The following is a 6,960-nucleotide window of genomic DNA, read 5'->3' on the forward strand; positions in this document are numbered from 1 at the left end:
TGGGAAAATCTGAAGTTAAGATCTGACTACTATCATACTTACAGAAATCATTATGCTTACTAAACTGAGATTGGACAGTTGTGATGTTTCTGTGTGGTTTCTGTGTTTCAGCGGCGGGATAACTTTGAGGATGTGCCGTTGAGCATTGTCTTATCAGTTTGGGCAAATTTGTCACGGCATATTGGAGAGCCGACAATGATTGTCTTTGTGGAGGAGTTGGACGTGTTCATCGCTGCGGCGGAGGAGATTCTGTTTGTTTTGCCAAGCCTCAACGGAGGTCATAACGGTCTTACGACCACACTGATCGCTCAATCTTAAGAGCCAATCAGATCAACAGATGATACTGATAGAATTTAGGGTTCCTAAATTCACTTTAGTCATATTGCATTTCTTTTTAAGAACAGAGCTTTCGAAACATAACTATATAGTGGCGGTCAAAAGTTTGGAATACAACGATTTTTTGAAAAAAAGTCTCTTATGCTCACCAATGCTTTGTTTATATAATACAGTAAAAATGGCGATATTGTGAAATATTATTACAAACTATTAAAAACTATTTTATGTGAGAATTTATTGTCAAATGTAATTTATTCCTGTGATGCAAAGCTGAGTTCTCAGCATCATTGCTCCAGTCTTCATTGTCACATGATCCTTTTGAAATCTAATATGATGATTTCTAATTAATAATTCTAATATACTGTATTTTCAGCTTTGTCATGACAGGAATAAATAGGAACATAACCGAACTAGAGAAAGGAAACAGAACAGTCCTTTTATTTGAAATCATTGAACCACTCACATATTCACCAATGATTGAACATATGCCCTAAAATGACACAACTTACCCCAAATAGGTGTAATTTATGTCACTTTAAAAAAAAAGAAAAGAACAGAAAGTCATATTTCTATGGCCCTGTGTTAAAGATGCTTCCTTGCATAAATAATTAGAAGTATTAATTTGAGCTCCAAAAAACTTTGGTAACACTTAAGTTTAGGGTCCAATTCTCACTAATAACTAGTTGCTTATTAGTACTAGGAAATTGGCTGTTTAGTACTTTTAAAGCACATAATAATGTCTTATTCTGCATGACCATATTCTACATCCCATAATCCACCCAATGCCTAAACTTAACAACTACTTTCACTATTAATAAGCAGTAATTGTGAGTTTATTGAGGCAAAAGTCACAGTTAATAGAGAGAACTGGACCCTAATCTAAAGTGTGACGGATAGTTTAAGTGAAAATTAGCAGAGCTTAAACCCCACTCCGCTATTTAATACAATTCAGAAAGTATTTGCAGTCTCGTATTGTTTTTGACTCGCATCCACTTTTGAATAGCGTCTAATAAATCACTGATCCGACTGAAAGAGCTGGTTTGACGACGTGTTTGTGGACGACGCTCCTACAGTCAGTTTAGAAGACAAAGAGTTATCTACAATCTCTTGGGCTTCTGTTATTGTTCCTTGTGTTGGTTGGGCAAGATCGGCGTCTTTAAGTGTGCTCACCAATAAAGCATTTAGTCTTACGTACATATATGAAGAGAAAAGGGTGGAGTGAAATACATTCAGGGAGTTGTATTAATGCTCATTATAGTTTCAAAAGCACTCTGAACAACAGCTGTCAGAAGATTTGATGGATAATGACAGCTTGTTTGATCTCATGACATCAGTCCTCCACATACCAAATACACTTTTGCTGTAGAAAATAGATTTTGATGGAGTTTGGCAACAGCTGTGATGGAGAGGCCAACGTCTGAATGCCACAATGCATAGGTCATACGGTAAAATATCGTTGATCATAACAATAATGTTATTCAATAAAATATAAAAAATAAATGGCATAGATTTATTTTCTTAATGTACAGTAATGGTCATATTACTACTGTCCATATTATACACACTGTTAATATAATTGTTTGTTTATATTAATATTAGTAGAACTTAATGGGTTAGTTCAGCACAAAAATGAAAATTCTGTCATTTTTTACTCACCCTCGTGTCTTTCCAAACCCGTAAGACTTTTGTTCATCTTTAGAACACAAATTAAGATCTTTTTGATGAAATCTGAGTGATTTCTGTCACTCCATTGACAGCTATGAAACTACTATTTTGACATAAAGATATTGTAAAACTAATCCATATGGATTGAGTGGTTTAGTCCAAATTTTCTGAAAGGAATCGATCACTTCAAGTGATGAACAGATTTAATTTAGGCTTTTATTCACATATAAATATTAATCGACGCACACATCAGTTGTGTTAAAGGGAAGCTCAAGCATCTTCACTTGATGTGTGAGAACCAATGAGGTTCTTGCTGAAGCTCAAACATGATGCGTAACGAGAATGAACCTCATTGGTTCTCACACATCAAGTGAAGATGCTTGTTCAATGAGGTTCATTCTCGTGTTACGCATCACGTTTGAGCTTCAGCAAGAACCAATGAGGTTCATTCTCGTGTTACGCATCACGTTTGAGCTTCAGCAAGAACCAATGAGGTTAATTCTTGTGTTGCGCATCACATTTGAGCTTAAGCGAGAACCAATGAGGTTCATTCTCGTGTTGCGCATCACGTTTGAGCTTCAGCAAGAACCAGTGAGGTTCATTCTCATGTTACGCATCACGTTTGAGCTTCAGCAAGAACCAGTGAGGTTCATTCTCGTGTTACGTAGCACGTTTGAGCTTCAGCAAGAACCAATGAGGTTCATTCTCGTGTTACGCAGCACGTTTGAGCTTCTGCAAGAAACAATGAGGTTCATTCTCGTGTTACGGAGCACGTTTGAGCTTCAGCAAGAACCAATGAGGTTCATTCTCGTGTTACGCATCACGTTTGAGCTTCAGCAAGAACCAATGAGGTTCATTCTCGTGTTACGCAGCACGTTTGAGCTTCAGCGAGAACCAATGAGGTTCATTCTCGTGTTACGCATCACGTTTGAGCTTCAGCAAGAACCAATGAGGTTCATTCTCGTGTTACGCAGCACGTTTGAGCTTCAGCGAGAACCAATGAGGTTCATTCTCGTGTTGCGCAGCACGTTTGAGCTTCAGCAAGAACCAATGAGGTTCATTCTCGTGTTACGCAGCACGTTTGAGCTTTTGCAAAAAACAATGAGGTTCATTCTCGTGTTACGCATCACGTTTGAGCTTCAGCGAGAACCAATGAGGTTCATTCTCGTGTTACGCAGCACGTTTGAGCTTCTGCAAGAACCAATGAGGTTCATTCTCGTGTTACGGAGCACGTTTGAGCTTCAGCGAGAACCAATGAGATTCATTCTCGTGTTGCGCAGCACGTTTGAGCTTCAGCAAGAACCAATGAGGTTCATTCTCGTGTTACGCAGCACGTTTGAGCTTCAGCAAGAACCAGTGAGGTTCATTCTCGTGTTACGCAGCACGTTTTTTGAGCTTCAGCAAAAACCAATGAGGTTCATTCTCGTGTTACGCAGCACGTTTGAGCTTCTGCAAGAACCAATGAGGTTCATTCTCGTGTTACGGAGCACGTTTGAGCTTCAGCAAGAACCAATGAGGTTCATTCTCGTGTTACGCAGCACGTTTGAGCTTCAGCAAGAACCAATGAGGTTCATTCTCGTGTTACGCAGCACGTTTGAGCTTCTGCAAGAACCAATGAGGTTCATTCTCGTGTTACGCAGCACGTTTGAGCTTCAGCAAGAACCAATGAGGTTCATTCTCGTTTTACGGAGCACGTTTGAGTTTCAGCGAGAACCAATGAGGTTCATTCTCGTGTTACGGAGCACGTTTGAGCTTCAGCGAGAACCAATGAGGTTCATTCTCGTGTTACGCAGCACGTTTGAGCTTCAGCGAGAACCAATGAGGTTCATTCTCGTGTTACGCAGTATGTTTGAGCTTCAGCGAGAACCAATGAGGTTCATTCTCGTGTTGCGCAGCACGTTTGAGCTTCAGCAAGAACCAATGAGGTTAATTCTCGTGTTACGCATCACGTTTGAGCTTCAGCAAGAACCAGTGAGGTTCATTCTCGTGTTAGGCAGCACGTTTGAGCTTCAGCAAAAACCAATGAGGTTCCTTCTCGTGTTACGCAGCACGTTTGAGCTTCAGCAAAAACCAATGAGGTTCATTCTCGTGTTACGCAGCACGTTTGAGCTTCTGCAAGAACCAATGAGGTTCATTCTCGTGTTACGGAGCACGTTTGAGCTTCAGCAAGAACCAATGAGGTTCATTCTCGTGTTACGCAGCACGTTTGAGCTTTTGCAAAAACCAATGAGGTTCATTCTCGTGTTACGCAACATGTTTGAGCTTCAGCGAGAACCAATGAGGTTCATTCTCGTGTTACGCATCACGTTTGAATTTCAGCAAGAACCAATGAGGTTCATTCTCGTGTTACGCAGCACGTTTGAGCTTCAGCGAGAACCAATGAGGTTCATTCTCGTGTTACGCAACATGTTTGAGCTTCAGCGAGAACCAATGAGGTTCATTCCTGTGTTACGCAGCACGTTTGAGCTTCAGCAAGAACCAATGAGGTTCATTCTCGTGTTACGCATCACGTTTGAACTTCAGCAAGAACCAATGAGGTTCATTCTCGTGTTACGCATCACGTTTGAACTTCAGCAAGAACCAGTGAGGTTCATTCTCGTGTCACGCATCACGTTTGAGCTTCAGCAAGAACCAATGAGGTTCATTCTCGTGTCACGCATCACGTTTGAACTTCAGCGAGAACCAATGAGGTTCATTCTCGTGTTAGGCCGCACATTTGAGCTTCAGCAAGAACCAATGAGGTTCATTCTCGTGTCACGCATCACGTTTGAGCTTCAGCGAGAACCAATGAGGTTCATTCTCGTGTTACGCAGCACGTTTGAGCTTCAGCGAGAACCAATGAGGTTAATTCTCATGTTACGCATCACGTTTGAGCTTCAGCAAGAACCAATGAGGTTCATTCTTGTGTTACGCATCACGTTTGAACTTCAGCAAGAACTAATGAGGTTCATTCTCATGTTACGCATCACGTTTGAGCTTCAGCAAGAACCAATGAGGTTCATTCTTGTGTTACGCATCACGTTTGAACTTCAGCAAGGACTAATGAGGTTTGTTCTCGCCCGTCAAGCAGGTTCGGTTGAGCTTCTGTTTATGTTCGTTGATCAATGTTTAAATGTGAATTAAAGCCTAAATTAAATCTGTTCATCATATAAAGCGATCGAGTCTCTTCAAATGCTCAATTCATTTGGATTAGTTTTACAATCTGTTTATGAACTTTTTAAAGCGTCAAAGTGGTAGTTGCGTATCTGTCAATGGAGGGACAGAAAGCTCTCAGATTTCAACAAAAAGATCTTAATTTTTGTCCCGAAGATGAATGAAAGTCTTACGGGTTTGGACCGACATGAGGGAGAGAAATTAATGACCGAATTTTCATTTTTGGGGGAACTAGCCCTTTAAATACATCTTTATATTTCATTTCATCATTACATTTATTGTCTTTAGTCTACTGCCGAATGTACTGACAAACATTATTATGGTAAACTAAAATATACTTTAATGTTATTTCGATTTAAACTTGTATGTCTTTCATGTTACATTATTACAAAGTGCACTTAAGTGTATCATGAATGTGGGCTCTCTCCAAGTAATTAATATTTTATTATCTACAAGTACAGTTTTATAAAAAATATACTTAAAGATGTGCAGTACACTACAAGTGCACATTCAATACAATTAAGCACTCTTCTTTTCCACAAGGGAAGGTTAAAGGACTTTGGGGACCAGACTCCAAAAATGACAAAATTGATCAAAAAACCATTATAAATGTAGGTGTATATTAAAGCAATAAGCCCCAAGAAGCCGGTTAGTCCATAAAAATATGTATTGTACTATTTAGATAGTAATACTGATGTAATGAGGTCACTGGTTTTGTAGAATCATTTACAAAGGCTTTGAACGCGGCTCAACCAATCAGAATCAAGGAGCGGAACTATCTGTTTTATACTATGGCATTTTCAAGAGGCGTTAACAACATGTTTGCTTTTGTGTTCCATGGTAGAAAGAAAGACATATAAAGAGTGAATAAATGATGGGCGGATGTTCACTTTTCGCTGAGCTTTCCCTTTAAGATGATAATACAATACAAATGACGTTCTACACTCTTGTTAAAGAATTTAGAATTTTGACTCAACTCATATGAACTGATTTTTAATGTATAAATTTAAGTGAAATCAAGAAACTCATGATTGTGAAACATTCAGAATAACCAACCTGATCTCATGAGAAACGCACTATTTTTTGAGGTGGCAATTTTGTATGAATTCGTACATTATGAAATGTAAGATTTTTAGAAAAAAAAATAAGCAAGAAGGCCCACCACTAACCTCACTCGTAAACCAAACATACGAATAAGATCATGCCAATGCCCCAAAACGTAAAATGGTTACAAATTGCCTTGAGAGTGTGTTAACGTCACCGCTGCATTAGTTTGGTGGCTCCTAATTCCTTTATTCCTTTCCCAAACCCAACTGAAATCTCTCCTACTTTAACTTCCTGGAGAGCATCCATATCGGTCATGCGTCTGATTAATACCCGTGTCGGTTCCACGCTGCTAAATGGCCTGTAACAGGGTTCCTGGTTGGAGCAATGCGTGAATCAGTCATGATAAAGCCGACAGTCAGAGACCCATGTCTGTGTTCCCCTAGCTCTCTGACCCTGCCTGGGCATGATTGGTCACTCTTGATGGGGTCAAATGTCAGGGCTGGTGTGATCCTGTGACTGCTCTTCCCTGAGAGGGTCAGTCAGGGCACATACAATCACACACCAACACAGTCTCATACTCATACTTGCGTGTCTGCTATGTTTAAAATTGTCAGGCTGTAAACTATCTTTTATCAGTATTAAGCTGGAATTTTATCCATTATGTCTTAAGCTGAAGAATGACACAAACATGTGCTCCTCACGCTTGGTTGTACTCCAATGGATCCATTGTACACAAGCTCTCTTGGTGAACAAAGATAG

This window comes from Leuciscus leuciscus, assembly GCF_965113295.1.
Source record: "Leuciscus leuciscus genome assembly, chromosome: 13".
NCBI lineage: Eukaryota > Metazoa > Chordata > Actinopteri > Cypriniformes > Leuciscidae > Leuciscus > Leuciscus leuciscus.